The 17,843-nt window shown below is 37.9% G+C and overlaps 1 protein-coding gene, 1 long non-coding RNA gene and 1 other non-coding gene across 3 annotated transcripts in view; 1 reads left to right on the forward strand and 2 right to left on the reverse strand.

Annotated features, from left to right (window-relative positions):
- The window catches only part of DPP6 (dipeptidyl peptidase like 6), a 919,284-nt gene that overhangs the window by 55,410 nt on the left and 846,031 nt on the right, over positions 1–17,843 (forward strand). The window lies entirely within an intron of this gene.
- Positions 1–17,843, reverse strand: part of LOC143674771 (uncharacterized) — a 154,856-nt gene that overhangs the window by 32,983 nt on the left and 104,030 nt on the right. The gene's annotated exons all lie outside the window — the stretch shown is intronic.
- LOC143653612 (U6 spliceosomal RNA) lies at positions 2,919–3,020 on the reverse strand. The gene has a single exon (XR_013161400.1). It is a non-coding gene; the product is annotated as a U6 spliceosomal RNA (small nuclear RNA).

Below are 17,843 nucleotides of genomic sequence, written 5' to 3' on the forward strand. Positions count from 1 at the left end.
GTACACAACAGTTTCAAACTATCACATATGGTTTAATCGAATGCACTTGTTTTTATTCTGACAGAAAGTAAGTTTTATATCAACCCTCTCTGTGGAAAGAGAATGTGTTCTCTGATTTGTAGGCAGCAAAGAGTGTGTTGTATTGTGTCAGGTCAGAAGCATTTGTGAAAGCCATCTTCCAGCATTATGACTGTCCATTTTACCTGAGGGCCAGGGAGAGGTGGAATGAACCCATGTGTCAGGTCCCATGGGGAAGAGAGGAACATAAGCAGAGATCAGACAGTCACTAAAGGAAAGATGAAAAGCCCCCCTATTTCTCCCCATCACTTGCCTTCCCTCGCTCCTCCACCACATGGTATCAGGAAGTAGGACAGTGTTACTGCCCCATTCTTGGTTAGGTGTGTCAAGTATGATTATCCCTAATTGGTAGATGAAGAAATTGAATCAACAAATGATGATTTAGACATCTATCCCTCAGCATTTTGGCAATTATGCAATTTTATAAACTGTCAGAAGCAAAGTTCAAAAAGGCCAGGATTTTACAAAATCTCAAGTCAAATTATATCTAGATCAGACATCAAGTAGAGCCATGAATGAAGCTGACCTGGATAGGACTAAGGTGTGTCAGAAGACTGGATAAAAGATGATATCATCCATGTTCTAAAGCGTCAACTTTGTGTGAGGCTAAAAGAAGAGATGTTTATTTGGTGGAAAATTTATATTTTGGGTAGTACATTTCCTAATTTAACTTGTATGTTCAGTTTAGTTAACACAATAAGTGCACGGGAATCTTCAATAGGGCATGAGATTTTGTTGGTTTGTTCAGGCTAGTGTGTGTCCCAATAAATCCCAGAGAAATTTGAACAGTGAATAAAGAAGCATTTGCAAAGTCCCCTTGGGAGGATAAGGATAAAGGGGACAATATTCAACTTCCCCATTTGGAGAATTTCAGATATTCTAGCAAGCAGTGGGGACAGCCAAATCAATAGGCTGAGCCTTGGATCTTAATGGTTGCCCCTATGAAGCTTATTACTGCAAAAGATAGGCGAAGCCTACTTAAAATTAGGCCTAAGAGCCACCCCCTCTTTTGTTGCTGGTATGTCCTCTCTCTCTAAGATGAAAGGGCAAGTAAATCACTGCCTTCTCCCTCTACTGGGACATGACTCCCAGGGGTGGAAACCTCCCTGGCAATGTGGGATGGAAATCCTGGAATGAGATGGGACCTGCATCAAGGGATTGAGTAAATGTTCTTGACCAAAAAGGGGAAGAGAGAAATGATACAAAATAAAGCGTCAGTGGCTGGGAGATTTCAAAGTCGAGAGGTTATCCTGGAGGTTATTCTTACACACTATATAGATATCCCCTTTGGAGTTATGGTGTATTGGAGTGGCTGGAGGGAAGTACCTGAGCTATAGAGCTATGTTCCAATAGCCTTGTTTCTTGAAAATGACTGTATAATGATATAGCTTTTACAATGTGACTGTGAAAACCTTGTGTCTGATGCTCCTTTTAACTAGGGTATGGACAGATAAGTAAAAAATATGGATAAAAACTAACAATTAATAAGGGGAACAAAGGTTAAAATAAATTGGGTAGATGAAAATACTAGTGGTCGGTGAGAGAGAGCGGTGAAGGGTATGATATGTATGAATTTTTTCTTTTTTCTTTTTTACTTCTTTATCTGGAGTGATGCCCATGTTTAAAAAAATGATCATGGCGATAAATACACAACTATGTGATGATATTGTGAGCTGTTGATTGTTTACCATGTAAGGAATGTTTGTATGCTTGTGTGTTTGTATGTTGTTTTATTAATAAAAATATTTTTTTAAAGTTACAACTAGAATGTATAGACATAATGAAGCTTAGAATGTTAGACTCATTGTTGATGGTTCTCAACAATTTTCAAGGTGCTGTATTTGTCCATGACATAGTATAAGGGATAGGTGTTATGCTTATGGGGAGAAGGTGTTCCCCACATATGCCATCATCTGTCTAGCCCACACTTCTACCTTTGTATTATAACTTTTTAGTTTGAAAGAATTTCAAATTTACAGAAAAGTGGGAAGAATAGTACAATGAACTTCCTTACTTCCTTTACCCAGATTACCAGTTGTTTACATTTGACACATGCATTAATTACTCTCGTGTGTTTGTGTTTGTATAATCTTTTTTCCTTAACAATTTGAGAATAAGTTGTGGAAAACATACCCTTCTACTGTAAATTCTTCATTTTGTATTTACTGAGAGGAGGACATTTTCTTACAGAGCCACAATACAGTTATCAAAATTAAGATATTAAACACTGATGTTATATTATTATCTAATCCACATCAATATTCAAATTTCAATTGTTCCATTGGTGTACTAGGTAACTCTTGTTACTCCTGTTTCACAATCCAATTCAGGACCACCCATTGTATTTAACTTTTATGTCTATTTCATCTTTCATCTGTAACATTTCCTCAGTCTTTCTTTGTCTTTCATGACCTTTATATTATTGAAGAGTGCAGGCCAGTTATTATGTAGAATACCTATCAATATGATTTGTTTACTCTTGATTAAATTTTTGGCAGGAATCCCATAGAAATGATATGGTTGTGTCCTTCTCAACGCATCATTTCGGGAGGTTCATTATGTTGGTTTGTCCTGTGGGAGATGTTAAATTTCGTCTCCTGTTTAAGGGGGTGTCTGTAAGGTTGCTCCACTGTAATGCTGCTATTTTTCCTTTGAAATTAACAAGCAATTTGTGTGCACCTTCTTTGAGACTATATTAATCTTTTTCTTCATCAAATTTTCACCTACACGTTTTAGCATCCATTAATGATTCTTGGCTGAGTCGATTATTATTATAATGGATGCCAAGTGACAATTTTTCTAACTCCATTTTTTCTTCTTAGTAGAAGTTGACATTCTACAGAAATATAGAGCACTTCATGAATCTGTGTCACCCTTGTACAGGAACTATGCAAATCTTTATCTTCCAATTTTGGAATATGTGCTGTTGCAGGAACTAGCACTACTCCAACCTTTAAATGATATATACACATCCACACAGAAGCACATTATACACACTACAGATACACACCACAGACATTATCATACTTCTCTATCCGAACTAATTCATTCAACCTCTGCCGGGTAATTTTCTCTTCAAAATTTAGTAAATATATAAGTGAGGCAGGTGAGACATTTTTATGTATCAATGGAAACTTTGGGACAAGTCAAACATTGTAACTGCCCAACTGGGCAAACACACCATGAGAAATGTACACACCAAAGCAATATCAAAGTGTCCAAAGCAGTTGCATCAGAGTTCTACATACTCCAATTCTCTTTCAAATGTCTCTCAGTTGTTGAAAATTATCCAGAGTCATCTGAGAGCCAGAGAGCCCAAGGTTTAGTGAAAAATATAAAAATGGGGTTTGGGGTCCAGTATAGAGCCAAGGGAGTGCTTTGGTATACACTGAGCTCTCTCTTCTAATCCAGCTGTACCCTTCTCCTCTCAATTTTATGGCCACTAATTCCTGCTGAAACCAAACACTTAACAAGTTTGTTGGGCAATCTCTAAAGATGGATGTGGTTTGTTGCCTTAAATGCAAACTTGGAAGCTGATTATCTGCTTACTCTAGAACTCAACTTTGATCACTATTCCTTATAGAATAGTCTAGAAACACCTGTTAATTTCAGAAGAAATGCTCTTCTTTTTCTGTCTCTTTCAAACATGTTTTGTAGTATTTTCACATTCCACACTCAGGCCCAGCAAAGAGGCTGATTGTTTTCTGTGATTTAAGGAAATGAGAAGCTGCTTATACTTAATAAAACAAAACAAAAAAAACAACTTCCTACTAATAATACTTCAGATTCCACATTAGAGAGTTACATATTCTATCTCTGTTTAGGTCTCTTTGAAAATGCAAGTATAACTTGAAGGTGTAATGTTTGACAAGGTAATATGAATGAGCTGAGTGAATACTTTTGCCCTATTTTGATTCTGCTTGGAATTTTGCATAGCTCCAAGATAAAGAGCTATTAACATAAGGGAGACTGAAAGTAAATGAAAAAGGGGAAGTGAGGTATTGTTCTCACAATTTTGCCATGGACTTATTTTTTCTTTTAATACACAAGTAAGGTAATTTTTTAATTTACTACTATCTATAACAAGCACATAATAGCTACTAGTATTATCATTATTATTTATAGCATAGTGTGTTCCAAGGATTGGTCTAAATGCTAGATACAGATTTCTCTCATTAGGTTCTCATGATAACTCTCTAAATTTGATACCAATGGCCCCATTTTACAGATGGAAGAAATTGAGTACAGATGACAGCTAATCTCCTTATTTTATACAGAAGGGGATTGTAGCCCAAGCCTTTGATGTCACTTGCCAAAGTCCACACATACATAGTGTGAGCCCCTTCTAATGCCTGGCTTACTTTTCCCCTTACGTTATGTTTCATATTAAAGTACTCTTGATGTTTTGGTGAAGGGCATTTCTTTTAATCCCTTCTTTCATAAAAGAATAAATTTCCTAAGCAATTTAAAGTTCTAGAAAGGGAGAGTCTGGGGATGAGAATATTGAGTAGATATATCAAATGAGCAAAAATAAAGAATAATTAAAATATATATATATATTATCTCCTTGGAGGGCTCCTCCTTGATGAATAGAACATTTGCATCATGATACAAGATCATTCTCAGGGCCTGTCAGTGTACAAACTTTCCCAGGTTGCTTTAGAATACAATTCCATAAACACTGACTTAAGAGGGAAACAATTTTCCATCAATATACAATTCAGCCAGATTATTCAAGGAAAATTTAGTGCTGTTGCTATGCATGCAAGTTACTTATTATAGAAGAGAAGTCAGTCTGCTGGAGTTTTCTGTCCATATACAATTTCTCCCAATTTGATGTGATGCCTAGTCAGTTCTTAGGAAAACTACATGTTTCTGCTCCGGTTATCTGGAAATAAATATTTGGGTTCTATGTTCTGAATCATTTTTAAAATGATCTAGCATGTGAGGATAGGAGATGGCTGAGAGCAAAGATCAGAGGAAAGGTTGCAAACGCCTGATTTCTCACTTCTCCAGAGAAGTAGAGTGGAGTGGTAGACCAGATGTTTGTGGGCCTGACCCATTGTCATTGTGTCCTAGTGAAGAATTCTGGGACATTGGCAGGACTCCCACAATGCCCGCCACAGGAGGTGCAGCTCTCTGATGTTCCAGCAGCTACCCTATAAAGCAGGAGATGTAAGGACCATATGAGTCCACGCAATAAGACCTGTAAGCTTACTGTTGACAGCCCTGAAAAAAGTGAATTGGTGCCAGGATCTGTGAATACGATATCCCTCACTGCAATTTGCTCAAAAAGGGACTTCCTGATTTCATAGTTATTCCTGAAACTTCTTTATTTCAACAATACACCATTTCTCTTTGAAAGAGGACTTTTCTCTTTTCTTTGCTTCCTCATCACTCTTCACTTCGTATTGGCCTGTCTAAATCTGACCAGGACATCCAGGCCCATTTCCTTCCTGAATCAATTCTATAAGTCTTTTTACTTTCAGTCAAGAGTGATCTATCTGTACAATCTTCCTGGTACAGGGCATACAATGCCGAGGATTATTTGGTATATATCATTTCATTACATACAGAGAGTAGAGCTAGCATTTAATGTTTCAGGCTTGACACTAGATGTTTTATATACAAATTTATCTTGCTGCAAGTCTATGAGCTAATTTCTGTGATTCACATTTATAGGAGAGGAGACCAAGGCTCAGAAAGCTTAAATAATACATCCAAGATTGGAATTAGTAATGGTGGAACCTGTCTGGATTCAAGGTCCATGCTTATCAGCTTCTCAAGGGTATGAGATAAATCTTAGATATTTAATTATTGCAGAAATTTGAGGCTTTATATAACCATTTGACATGAATGATGGCAAAGTCTAAATTGAAAGTATATGTCCCAAAGAGGAGGTGCTCGCTCAGCATTTTTAGGTTGGATTTCTCCACTTGGAAGTATCTCTGCCTCTGTAGAATCAAAGCAAAAAGAAATCTTCCTGTGCTGAAAGAGTATTACTTTTTCCTAATTCAAATTTAATTATGTATATATTAGAGTAGAAGTGAAGTGGAAAGGGGAATTCCCAGTGCCTAGGTATTTTTCAGCTCTCCTAAATTCTCCAATTTGACAGGGCTAAAGCAAAAGACACTATTTTTGAGGGAAAGAAAATATGAATATGAAAAAATCTTTTCTGTTTTTCTGCTTTTTCCTGGAAAACAGTATTGATATGACCCTGTTCCTCTGTTGATTAGCAGCAGCCCTGACTTTGTTATTTTTCTGGGTCAACATCAGGCAAAATTTGAAAGACAAGCCATATTAGTGGGTCTGTGTTAAGTAGTAGAGTAGGGAGATCAGTAGTGGAGGAAAGCATGTTTAGACAGATTTGCAAGGGAGATTGGAGCTATCAACTTGTAATTTGCACTAGCGGTGTGTACAGTACTAGATTCTGAAAGCTGCTTCCAGATGAGTGCAGGCAGATGGACCATTGAGGAGGGAAGAGGGACCTGGTTTGAGCTCATCTTTCTAGAAGTCTCACAGTTGGGAAATGAATTAGAGCCAGAGTAGGGTGTGGCTCAGTAGTTGCTCTTTTTGCTCAGATCAGGGCTTGCATTGCAGTGACTTGAGAGATGACAGTTTAACCTTTAAAAAGACTTTTAATGACAAATCAATTGGAACAACATGGTAGCTGGGTGTAGTGGAAAGTAAACAGGACTTGGATAGGGTTCTCACTCGCCCATTTTATGCATACAAAGATTTAGACACCATGATAACAATTCAGTGGCATGTATCAGTGAAAATTTGTAAATAATTTCATATCCCCTTTTAATGGATATGAAAAATTCCTCAGAGATACTGAGTGACCAGAAAAAATTCTTCAATATTCAACCCAGTAATTTCAGTTCTAAAAAATAAGAATTGAATATCGATAGTGGATATTTACATAAGTATAATAATGTGTCAATGAAGCAAATTGACTAAATGAAATCACTAATGTAAATGCGATGCTATGAGACAATTATAATTAAATTAAAATTCTGTAATCTGCCTTTGGTATTTGAGATATGCCCATATAATAAAATATTATATCATAGTTAATACCATGTTTTGGAAGTATTTTGATAATGTAAGAAAATCTCTTTATACAATGCTTTGAAAGAATTAGGAAAATAAAATCTAAAACTACATACAGAGTTCAAATATTTTAAATACTAAGTTAATAATAATAGGAAGAAAAAAGCATAGTGACCCTACCATAATGGCTATCTCTGGATGTGAGATTATGATTAAATAATAATTTCTACTTTATTCTTTCTATATATTCTTCCAGTTATTCAAAACTATCATCAATTACATTTACAACCAAAACACCAACAAGCCTTAGTTTTTTTTAAAAAAAGTATTAGGAATTATAGTTACAATGTCAGATTGGCTTGGGAAATAGGTCAAAGACTGATAGAAGAAACCAACCATTATATGCTGTCATCTTTAGTTTGAGTTGATGGGATAGACCCAGAATTTATTAACTCAATCACAGCTATGCCTTTACCTTTTATGGGTTTACTTTAAATGACACAAAGTGTTCCCCTGCTGGCTCTTTAACAGTCTTCCTAATTTCCCATGCAATGTGAACCACTCACATGGGTGCCTGCTCATGTAAAACATAAATAAATAAATAAAAAGATGAATAAATAAAATTCCTTTGTACTCAGGATGATTTTGTTTAACAGAATCATTATGTATTTAAAATACAGCATTATCCACACTTGAAGATTGAATTAGGTATCTATTGCTACATAACACATTGCTCCCAAACCCAGTGGCTTAAAACAACCAATATTTATGATCTCGTGGTTTTTGTGGGAAAGGAATTCAGAAGGGATACAGCTGAGAGGTTCTGGCTCAGGGTCTCTCATGAGCTTACAGTCCAGATGCTGGCTGGGACTGCAGACCTAGGAAGTTTGACTGGGGCTGTAGGACACCGCATTTCCTAGCCATGCAGCAAGCCTCTCCTCCTGACGTGTCATCAGGCTTTCTCCAGAGTGAGTGATCAGAGAGATAGCGAGACCGACTAAAACAAAAGTCATGGTATCTCTTTTATGGTCTAACCTCCCAAGTTGTGCTCCATCATTCCCACTTTATTTCTAGAAGCGAGTCACAGAGTCAAGGCTCCACCTCTTGAAGGGAGGAGCATCAAAAACTTGTGGTCGTGTTTTTAAAATCACCATAAAGGTTCAGGGTTTTCGGTTATGTGGGACTCAAGCTGAGGCAGGTAATTAGAAGCTCTGTACCTCTGTTCTTTAACGAGGCTATTTGAGAGTCTCTGAGAAGTAAATATGGACAAAGGCCCTGTTTATATCCTGTATTTTGGAGACAGATCTTCCAGGAGACTTCTCCTGCCTCTTCTTTTAGCATTTAGCTCCCAGGGGTTGGCTCAAATTGCCAGAGTTTGAAGTGCCCGCCCCCTTCAAGGTGCTGGCAATAGAAAGACAGTGAATTTCAGTAGTTCCCCTGCACCTCAGGATCCGACTCCAGAAGAAGACTGCCTCTATCCTGGGAGCCACCATTATTACTGCTTCATTTGGCAGTGATATATAGTTCTTTAACCTGTCCTTGCAGTAGACTGATAATAATGCTTGCACCAGTAAATATCTACTTTTAAACATCTGTATAAATAAAACAAGAGTCTAAGCCCCCATTCTTGCCCCATAAAATTTCTACACTCTAAAAGTAAATCATGCCAGCCATGCTGGTCATACAAGCAGAAACTGTAAACAGCCTTTAGATGAATTTTGCATAGAATCATGTCTATACCTGTATTCATACACTAATACAATTTGATTTTTAGGAAGATTGGTAAAACAGCACAGATTCTACACAAGTAAAAGTGTAAATTTAGTGAAATAAAATGGGAAGTTTGCCTCATTTGAGGACAGATCCTCATTTGACTCAGGGAAGAATAGGAGATAATCTATTCATTACCCAGACTTTATATAGAATTACAGTAATAACAATTTATATTAGAAATAAAATTAACGATGTTCTTCATGGTCATTCACTCATTCAGTGCATATTGATTGAGTGCAAACTCCATGCCAGGTACCAGACACTATTTTAAACACTATGGATAAAACAGGGAACATAAAGGACAAAATTCTTGCCTTCATTAAGTGTATATTCTAATGGGAGAGACAGAGAAAAGCAATGAGATAAATCAATAAAATGCATTTTATGTTAGACGGTGACAAGTTGTAAGGAAAAAATAAAGCAGGGAGTGGATGGTGAGGGTTTAGAGATAATGGCTTGTAATTGAATTGCCAGTTTGGGAGTAAAGTTTGAGACACCATTGGGTAATCAAGTGAATATATGAGTCTGGAGTTCAGGGAAAAGGTTTATGCTCAATTAGATGATATTAGACAGAAATGCATTTCCAGAAAAGAAGTAGAATTTTTACTAGAATTGCCATTTTCTATCAACTCTGAGAGGAAAGTCTTGCCACAGACTCTAGGAAAGTCTCTTAGAACGCGCAACTGAAAAAAGTGCTGTATTAGCTAGGGTTCTCTAGAAAAACAGAATCAGCAAGAGATATCTGTAAATATAAAATTTATAAAGGTATCTCTCGCAACCATGGGGATGTAAGAGTCCAAGATCTGTAAGGCAGGCCATGAGATGGCAGCTCCAATGAAGGTCCTCAAAGAACTCTCAGGAGAGGCTGGCTGGCTGAAGCAGAAAGAGTTATTGTTTCTTCTGAATCCTCCTTAAAAGTTTTCCAGTGATTAGATTAAACATCACTCATTGCAGATTGCAAATGCCATCAACTGTGGAGGCAGCCAACGTGGTCATGATTTAAGTACATGAAATGTCCTCACAGCAACAGACAGGCCAGCACTTGCCCAAGCACCACTGGGCACCACTACCTGGCCAAGTTGAAACATGAATCTGACCGTCACAGTGCCCCAGTTAAAACTCTCTAGACTACAATGTCATTACATATAATTTAAGACAGTCTGCTTACCTGGCTGAGGAATATTCTGAACAGCAAGTTTACTTTTCCCTCTGCCTTATGTAACAAATTTCTCAAATGGGCTTCCTCCCTTTCTTCATTGTTCACACTGCCTCCCCACAATGCCATGCGCAAACCTTTCTTCTCCATCTCAGTGTTTCCTGTCTCAGTGAATGGTACCTCCTTCTTCCTTGGTACCCAGGACCCATTTCACCCTGACCTGTTGCTCAGACCTCCCAAATGCCTCTTCCTCTCTTCTTTCAAGTCTTTCTTTCCACTAACCCTTTCCACTCGCCTGGGTCCTCACTGTCCACAGAATAAACTTCACCCTTCTTACAATGTTCGTCGTAATCATTCTCTGCTTTATGCCAACATACCTTTCCTGCGTCTTCACTGACCACACTCACCAGTTAACTCAATAGAATCCACTCAATAGAATTTCAGTAGGGAGTAAAACAATCCAATGCCTTTGTTTCTTTGCTTATAATTATGTGCTCACCTTCATCTTCATTCACTGACTGACAAAAAACAGCTGAGTCTTGAAGACAACTCAAATAATCTCTGCTGTGAAGCATAGCCCTTATTATGTGGCAACCCTATCCTTCATTGTCTACCCATGAATGAATTCTCCCCCTCTCTGTGATTCCACGGCACTTTATTCATACTTTTAATAACATATCTAATTGTTTGCTAATAGGGTATGTGTTTATCTCTTCTGCCTTGCCACACTTTCAGTAATTTCTTGTCTTTGGGTTTTTATATATGCTGACTGTTTAGCTGAATACTGTCCCCCATCCCATCTCATGCACATACTGCCCATCCTTAGGTCTTGGCTTGGGTGGTGTTTTCTGGAAAGCTTCCTTTCAGGTGAATTATTGATCCTTTGTACTTAATTGTCTCCTGTGCTTATTTCTATTGTAACACATAAATCTGTATTTAGAATTGGCTGTGCACTTTTTTACATAGTCCAGTAAGATTCTGTAGAGAATGGGCCTGTCCATTACATAGCTAGAGCTCTGTAAACGTTTGCTTTTTCTCTCCCTCCTTTCTCCTTCCCTTTCTCCCTTCATTTTTTCCTTCCTTTCTTCTTTCCTTTTTCTTTCCTTCTATATACACACATATAATCCCAAATAATGGAAAGAGAAGAGCTAAACATAGTAAGACATTTAGAAGGAACAATGTAAGCACAAAAAGAAGACAGCCCATCAGATCTGAGCATGGTCAATAACTTGTAACATTATAACAAAGACAGGAAGTATGAGGTTAAGAATTCCTTTAGATTTCATGATTAGGACATTGTTAGGGAGACTTATATGAAGAATTTTAATACTTCTTCCTCCTACCATTCTACTTACTCATTTGTTTGCTCCCTCATTCGGTAAATATTTGCTTCATGTTTCCTACTTCTTCCGTATTTTTCTAAGTACCAGGATTTCAAAGATGAAGCCACGCTCACAATCCCAGGTTGTTGATCATTTGAGGCTATGTACCTAAGTCCCTGGCACAAGTTGTATGGTTTCCGTGACGTTTTGCAGACATGTCAGCCACACTGTTGAGGCCCTTCCTTTCATATACTCATCGGTTTCTATCGGGACCACTCATTCAGCCACTACTTTACCTTTTTGTTAGTCACTTAATTTTTCCATGTGCATATGTTTTCTTTGTTCTCAAGTTGTGCCCTCACTTGAAAGTGAAAAGAAAATACTTGACATTTTTTAGTATCTTCCTTAGGATGGCACTTTTTTTTTGTATGCTGTGTGACAGGGTCACATTTCACTCTCTTTTTATTGTAGCATAGTTTGTTAAATTTTTGTTTGTTTGTTTGTTTGGGAAGTGCATGGACCAGAAATCAAACCCAGGTCTCCTGCATGGCAGGTATGAATTCTACTACTAAACTACCCTTTCACCCCCTAGGACAAAATTTTATATGTGTGTAATTAACAAAATAACAAAAATTAACAAAAAATAACAGAAGAATTAACGAATGACTATACCTCCTCTTCCTCATTCCCCTTATCTTGGCTTCAATTTTTTTTTTTTTTTAGTTATTTAATTACTAATATCCCTCTCTTAATGTTCACCACACATACTATAAAATCATACCATTTCTAAAATCATAGCATTCCAAGGCAACCATAGAATTTTTATAAGGGACTAATTGGTGTCAGATTCAGATCAACATGTATAGGATTATAAGAGCAATAAATGGGGTGTAATGTTGAGGATCTGGGATAATACATCTTTTCAAAATTAAAGACAGCAGTCCCATGGAATTAATTTGCCGATCTCATTAGTCAAACCTGAGTTCCCCAGACAGAAGTTACGTCTCTGCTCCTAATAATTCAAGAGTGCCATGTTGGTCCAAAGGGACTGTGGATGAGAATTACAAAGGGGAGGTTCCACCCTACTCAGCTAAAGGTGAATATCTCCTAATAAGGCTGTTTCCAAGACAAGTACTGTGCTGGTTTGAAACTATTATGTACCTCAGAAAACCCATGTTTTAATCCTGATCCAATTCTGTGGGGCCAGACCTATTGTGTAGGGTGGAAACCTTTGATTAGGTTGTTTCCATGGAGATTGACCCACTCAATTGTGGATGTGAACTTTTGGTTAGATTACTTCCATGGAGCTGTGATACCCCGAATTGTGGGTGTAGACCTTTTGACTAGATGGATATGTGACTCTGCACATTCAAGGTCAGTTCTAATTAGTTTACTGGAATTCTTTAAATGTGGAAACATTTTGGAGAAAGCACAGAGGCAACAGAGACACTGGCATTTGAAGATACTCGAAGTGCCAACAGAGAGAGCAGATGCCTAGACATGGACCTTTGGAGATGCAGAGACCAACAGAGGTTGCCATATGCCTTCTCATGAGATGCTGAGCATCTCTGATGCCAACTCTGAACCCAGAGTTGTGACCCAAAGGAGCTCAGTGAAGGCCCACATGTGCTTAGAGAGGAAGCCACTGGCCTCAGAAGCTGGAAGCAAGGAACTGGAAGAAGGACCAGCAGATGCCAGCCATGTGCACTCCCATGTGACAGACACTGACTTTTCTTGAGTCAAGTTGTCTTTATCTGGATGCCTTAGTTTGGAGCTATAAGCTTGTAACCTAATAAATTCCCTTTTTAAAGCAATTCCATTTCTGGTATTACATTCCATCAGCATTTAGCAAACCAATACAGGTTATTATCAACTCAACAAACCCTCTTTCTTATTCCAGTTCCTTTATAATCTTAACTGTTGCAGGGAATAACTCCATTATGTTAACCACATATATGGTATTGTATTTCCATAAAATACCTGGGTTTTCCTGTAGAAAGAAAATATTGCCATGTATTTAGATGTCCATGCTCTCCTAAGTGAGTATAGGGAAAAATCATTTATAACGTCAGGGATTTCAACATGGATTGCAATGCTTTCTTGGATGTGCCGAGCTCCCATTGCTTGGCCTCCTTCCTTCCTTTCACTTTTTTGCCCATGATATCAACCCTCTTGTCTGTCCCTCCTTCCCCACCTACACATCCATGAGGCCCCACTGATCACATACTGCCTTGCTGTCTTGGAATCACATTTACCTCCTCAGCATGGAAATCCATCAATTGCAGCTGATAGATAATCATTTGGAAATGCACATGGCAGGTAGGGTAACTGGTCATGCTTTCCTGATATTTTTTGGCTAGACCTTGAAAAATTTTGCTTCCTGGACAATTTAATCATATTTTATGAAGATCATTTGTCAATGGCTAGAAAATTGGACACACATGATGTATGGTTGGGGAGAACTAATGAACTCTTCCTTCAACACTTTTTCAGTCAGGTGCAATGCCCATTGTAAACTGGCTTTCATAATACCAGTGAAATATGTTCAGATGATTAAGAAGGCACAATATTCATATTTTTAAATTCCTGTGACTTCTCAAAACAATCTGTTACCCTGAATTTATTTGGTGGCGTAATTATGGATTTACATGTGAGAATTTTCTCAGGGATCCTTTGCTTTCACAGATACTTCTAGGTCTGTGTTGTACATTTATCTGCTTGTACATCTTGTATTTCTTAACTTATGAATAATTCATCAAAACATAACACCAAGTGTGGAGATAAACATTCCAAGTAAAATCAGATTCTATTCCATCCTTCTTCTCCTTGACAGATAATCTCAGATGTCAGAAGTACTTGTGCCAAAGAAGGCAAGTGGGAGGGAATTTGATGAAGTCATTAACAAGAATGATGGCTAAAAATAAACATTCAAAAATAAAAAGTGAATTAATAAAAGAACTAATCGAAGGAGCATGTGATTCTAGGGTTCTGACTAGTCTATCAACTGCTGAGCCTGATTTCTGGTTCTATGTGACCAACAGTTTCAGCACTGCTTCCTAACTCTCCAGAAAACACCCCTTCACATCCAAGTTTGAGGTCCTCTGAACTCATAGTTTTAAAGAGCCATATCTTTAGGATAAGTCCATATTGTTAACAACAGCACAACAGGCTCTTCAGTTGTAACCACTGAGTCTCTTTCTAATTCTATCTTTACCACTTCCCCACATACACCCTAAGGTCCAGCTCTAACCTATGGACTTACATAAACTAAGTTACATGAACATACCAAACTCCCACAGAGCCTGTGTCTTTGCAAATTCCATTTCCATAGACCCATGGAGAAGAAAGAAAACAATGTCTTAGTTGTGCCTGCTCATCCTGTAAGACTTACTCAGGGATAACTTTTCCAGAAAACTTTTTGAGTTCCCCAAGCTCAATTAATTACTTCCCCCTTTGATCCCATAGCATAATCCCACTGAAATTATTTCTGTTATAAAAACTACATTTGTTTGTCGTCTTTCTTCCCCCACCAGGTGTTCAGTTTCTTTAGAAAAGGAACAGAAAGACTAGGTCTGCTGTCTCTATATCTCCAGCCACTACTTCAGGCTCACAGGTATGCCCTTGGTGTGTATTTCTTGAGTATGATGCTAGTCACTGCATTTGCAGGGGTGAGCAGAGCAGATATGGCAGGCAGAGAGTTCCAGGCTGACAGGCAGTTTTGGGTGAAGACCTAGATATATGGAGGAGGCTCATGTATTCCTAAAGTGTAAGAAAACAAATGTGACTGGAATGTAGTGACTGAAAAGAGATGATAGCAGAGGGGTTGGCAGAGGCCAGATCATGCAGGGTCTTGTAGGTCATGATGGATTTTATCTAATAGGCAAAAACTTGACCAATTGGAGCTACTGAAAAAATGTGAGAGAAGTAGCACAATCAGTTAAGATTTTTTTTTTTTAAATCATACTGGTTGTTATGTTCCAGGTGATCAGGGGGAAGAACGAGTACAAAAATGAACCAGGAAATGCGACACTAAGATATTTCAGATGAGAGGTGATAGTGGCTCTGTTTAAGGTGGTAGCAGTGACTATGAAGAAAAAGGATTGGACAGAAACCTCAGTTTGAAGATCGTATTGCCAGGATTTGGAAATTATGGAATGAGGGAGTTTAGGAAAAGGGAGGTGTCAAGAATAATTCATGGAGTTGTAACAAATGAAACACACTGATGCAAGGTGTTAATAATAGGGTGGTATATGATAACTATATTTTATGAATGCTTTTTCCTATAAGCCTACCACTTTTGTAATTTAAAAAAAAAGTAAGCATGCAAATGTTAAAATTGACTTAAAAAAAGATAACAGCATATACCGCAAAAAGTTACAGCAAAGATTAATGTGACGCAGCATGGTGGCTGGCACACAACAAACACTTGACAAGGTTGTCTTTTCCATTATTATTGTATGACAACTCCTCTGTGCCAGGCAGCCCTGAGCTGGATACCCGGGACATGATGATCAACCGGAAGCCATCCATGGAGTCCTCAGAGAATTCACAATCTGGTGGGGAGATGTGACACGAAGACAATTGAAAAACGGGGACACTTGCCCTAAAAAAATTAATTATATGAAAGAGTGTTTGGAAATTGTTTTAGCCAATCTAATAGGGCAAAAAATAAAAGAGAAACTTTTTCTAATTTTTGGAAAAAAAAGAATAACTCTCAGGTTCTGTCATGACTAAGTGTATTGAGCAAGGGAAGCCTGGAAGATAAAGAGGCTGAGTGGGTGGTCAGTGAAAATGAGACAAAAGACACTTGCTCTCCAGACTTAGCATGTATCCACAGAAAAGGTGCCTTGAAGTGCCTATCTCATAGTCATACCAACTTAGCTCTTGACCCTCATTCATGTCCTCAGGCTCAAAATGCTATCCGTGCTCATGGCAATTAAATGTAATAGATCATATCCTGATATCCCCCAATGCTTTGGAAAGATACAAGAAGCAATACAGAGGAGATAAATCCCTGTTTTTTATTAGAGATATGTTACAGCTATGGAAGCCCAAAGCTGGAACTAAACTCAGGGACATCGGGACCCCTCAAATGGATGCACATCCTCATGTACATCAGTGGATATACATTAGAGAAGCAAATGTGACTTCACATGTGTCTTTACAATCACCCTGTGGAAGGGAGAATGAGGAATTGAGATTGCTTTTTGATTCTATGTTCATGTCAAATCGATACACTTTTATGAAGTATATGGTTGGATTATACACCGCACAGACTGGATTATATCCTCACAAGTAAGCCATGGCATATAGAGGGATCAAGCCAAAGAAATGCCTATTCATTTCAAAAAGCATTTCAGTGTTAACAGACTTATTCTTGGTCCTTAATTGCTGAAATTTAAAAGGTTAATTTTTCTTTGAAGATTTTGTGTGAATTAAATTGAGATGGTTTGATCCTTAATTTTTCTCTATGGGTTAGAAATAAGCAGGTGGTTTGAAATTTGGTTTAAGGATCAGACAATTAGAACTTTGTTTAGCTTGCATTTGTTGAGTGCCTATTGTGTGCCTGTTTAACCTTTGAGGAAACTGAGACAGAGAGATTAAGGTGATACCTGAATCATTCAACTCGTCAGTGTTGAAGCCAGGATTCATACTCAGGTAATTGCTGGTTCCTGAGTGGGTAAGTTTCTTCTTATCCACTACGCTACAGCTGCCACTGCCTCACAATGAGGACACTTTGATTCAGTGTTTTTCCTGGGAGTTCCATTAATCAGCATCCGTAATTTTAGAGTAAAAGAATGACTGTTCTGCCCTTCTATATGCCCTGCGTGTGGACCAAGTGCCAGATACTTGCTAAGTGCAGAGAATAAGAAATGAATATGACACAGTCCTTGATCTCAGGGAACTCACAGTCCCTTTGTATGTACCAACAGTCCTCTGTCTTGTGATTTTGCTCATAAGTCCCAGTGGTGGCACTAGGGGTCAGACAAGCCTTTATAGAAGAGGAGATACTAATGAGAAGTAGAAGTTTATTTGGAATGGTTGTATTTACCCTTCTGGCTTTTAGATGAGATATCCAGCGAAAGATAAAAATTCATGCCAAGGGTGTGTTGCATAGATATTTTGTATCTGAGTTTTCTATGAAAGATCAAATTGAAGATTTCTTACAAACAACTGCATAATCAGTCTGTAATTCATGAGAAAAGTCTGGGCTACAGAGTTGGGGAGTTATTAGTTTATACATAAGAGTAGAATCCAAGTACCAGGGCATGCTTACTCCAAAAAAACACACAAATCATATGCAGTCAGAATAGAACAGAACACTGAGGAACCCCAATATAGAAGTAATTAGTTCTCAGATCTGGCTATGCCTCCAAACACTCTAGGAACCTTTAAAATATAGAGATGCCCAATTTAAACTCAAAATCCACTAAGTTGGAACCTCCAGAGTTGGAACT

The sequence above is a fragment of the Tamandua tetradactyla genome, chromosome 1, assembly GCF_023851605.1.
Source record: "Tamandua tetradactyla isolate mTamTet1 chromosome 1, mTamTet1.pri, whole genome shotgun sequence".
In the NCBI taxonomy this organism is placed as follows: domain Eukaryota; kingdom Metazoa; phylum Chordata; class Mammalia; order Pilosa; family Myrmecophagidae; genus Tamandua; species Tamandua tetradactyla.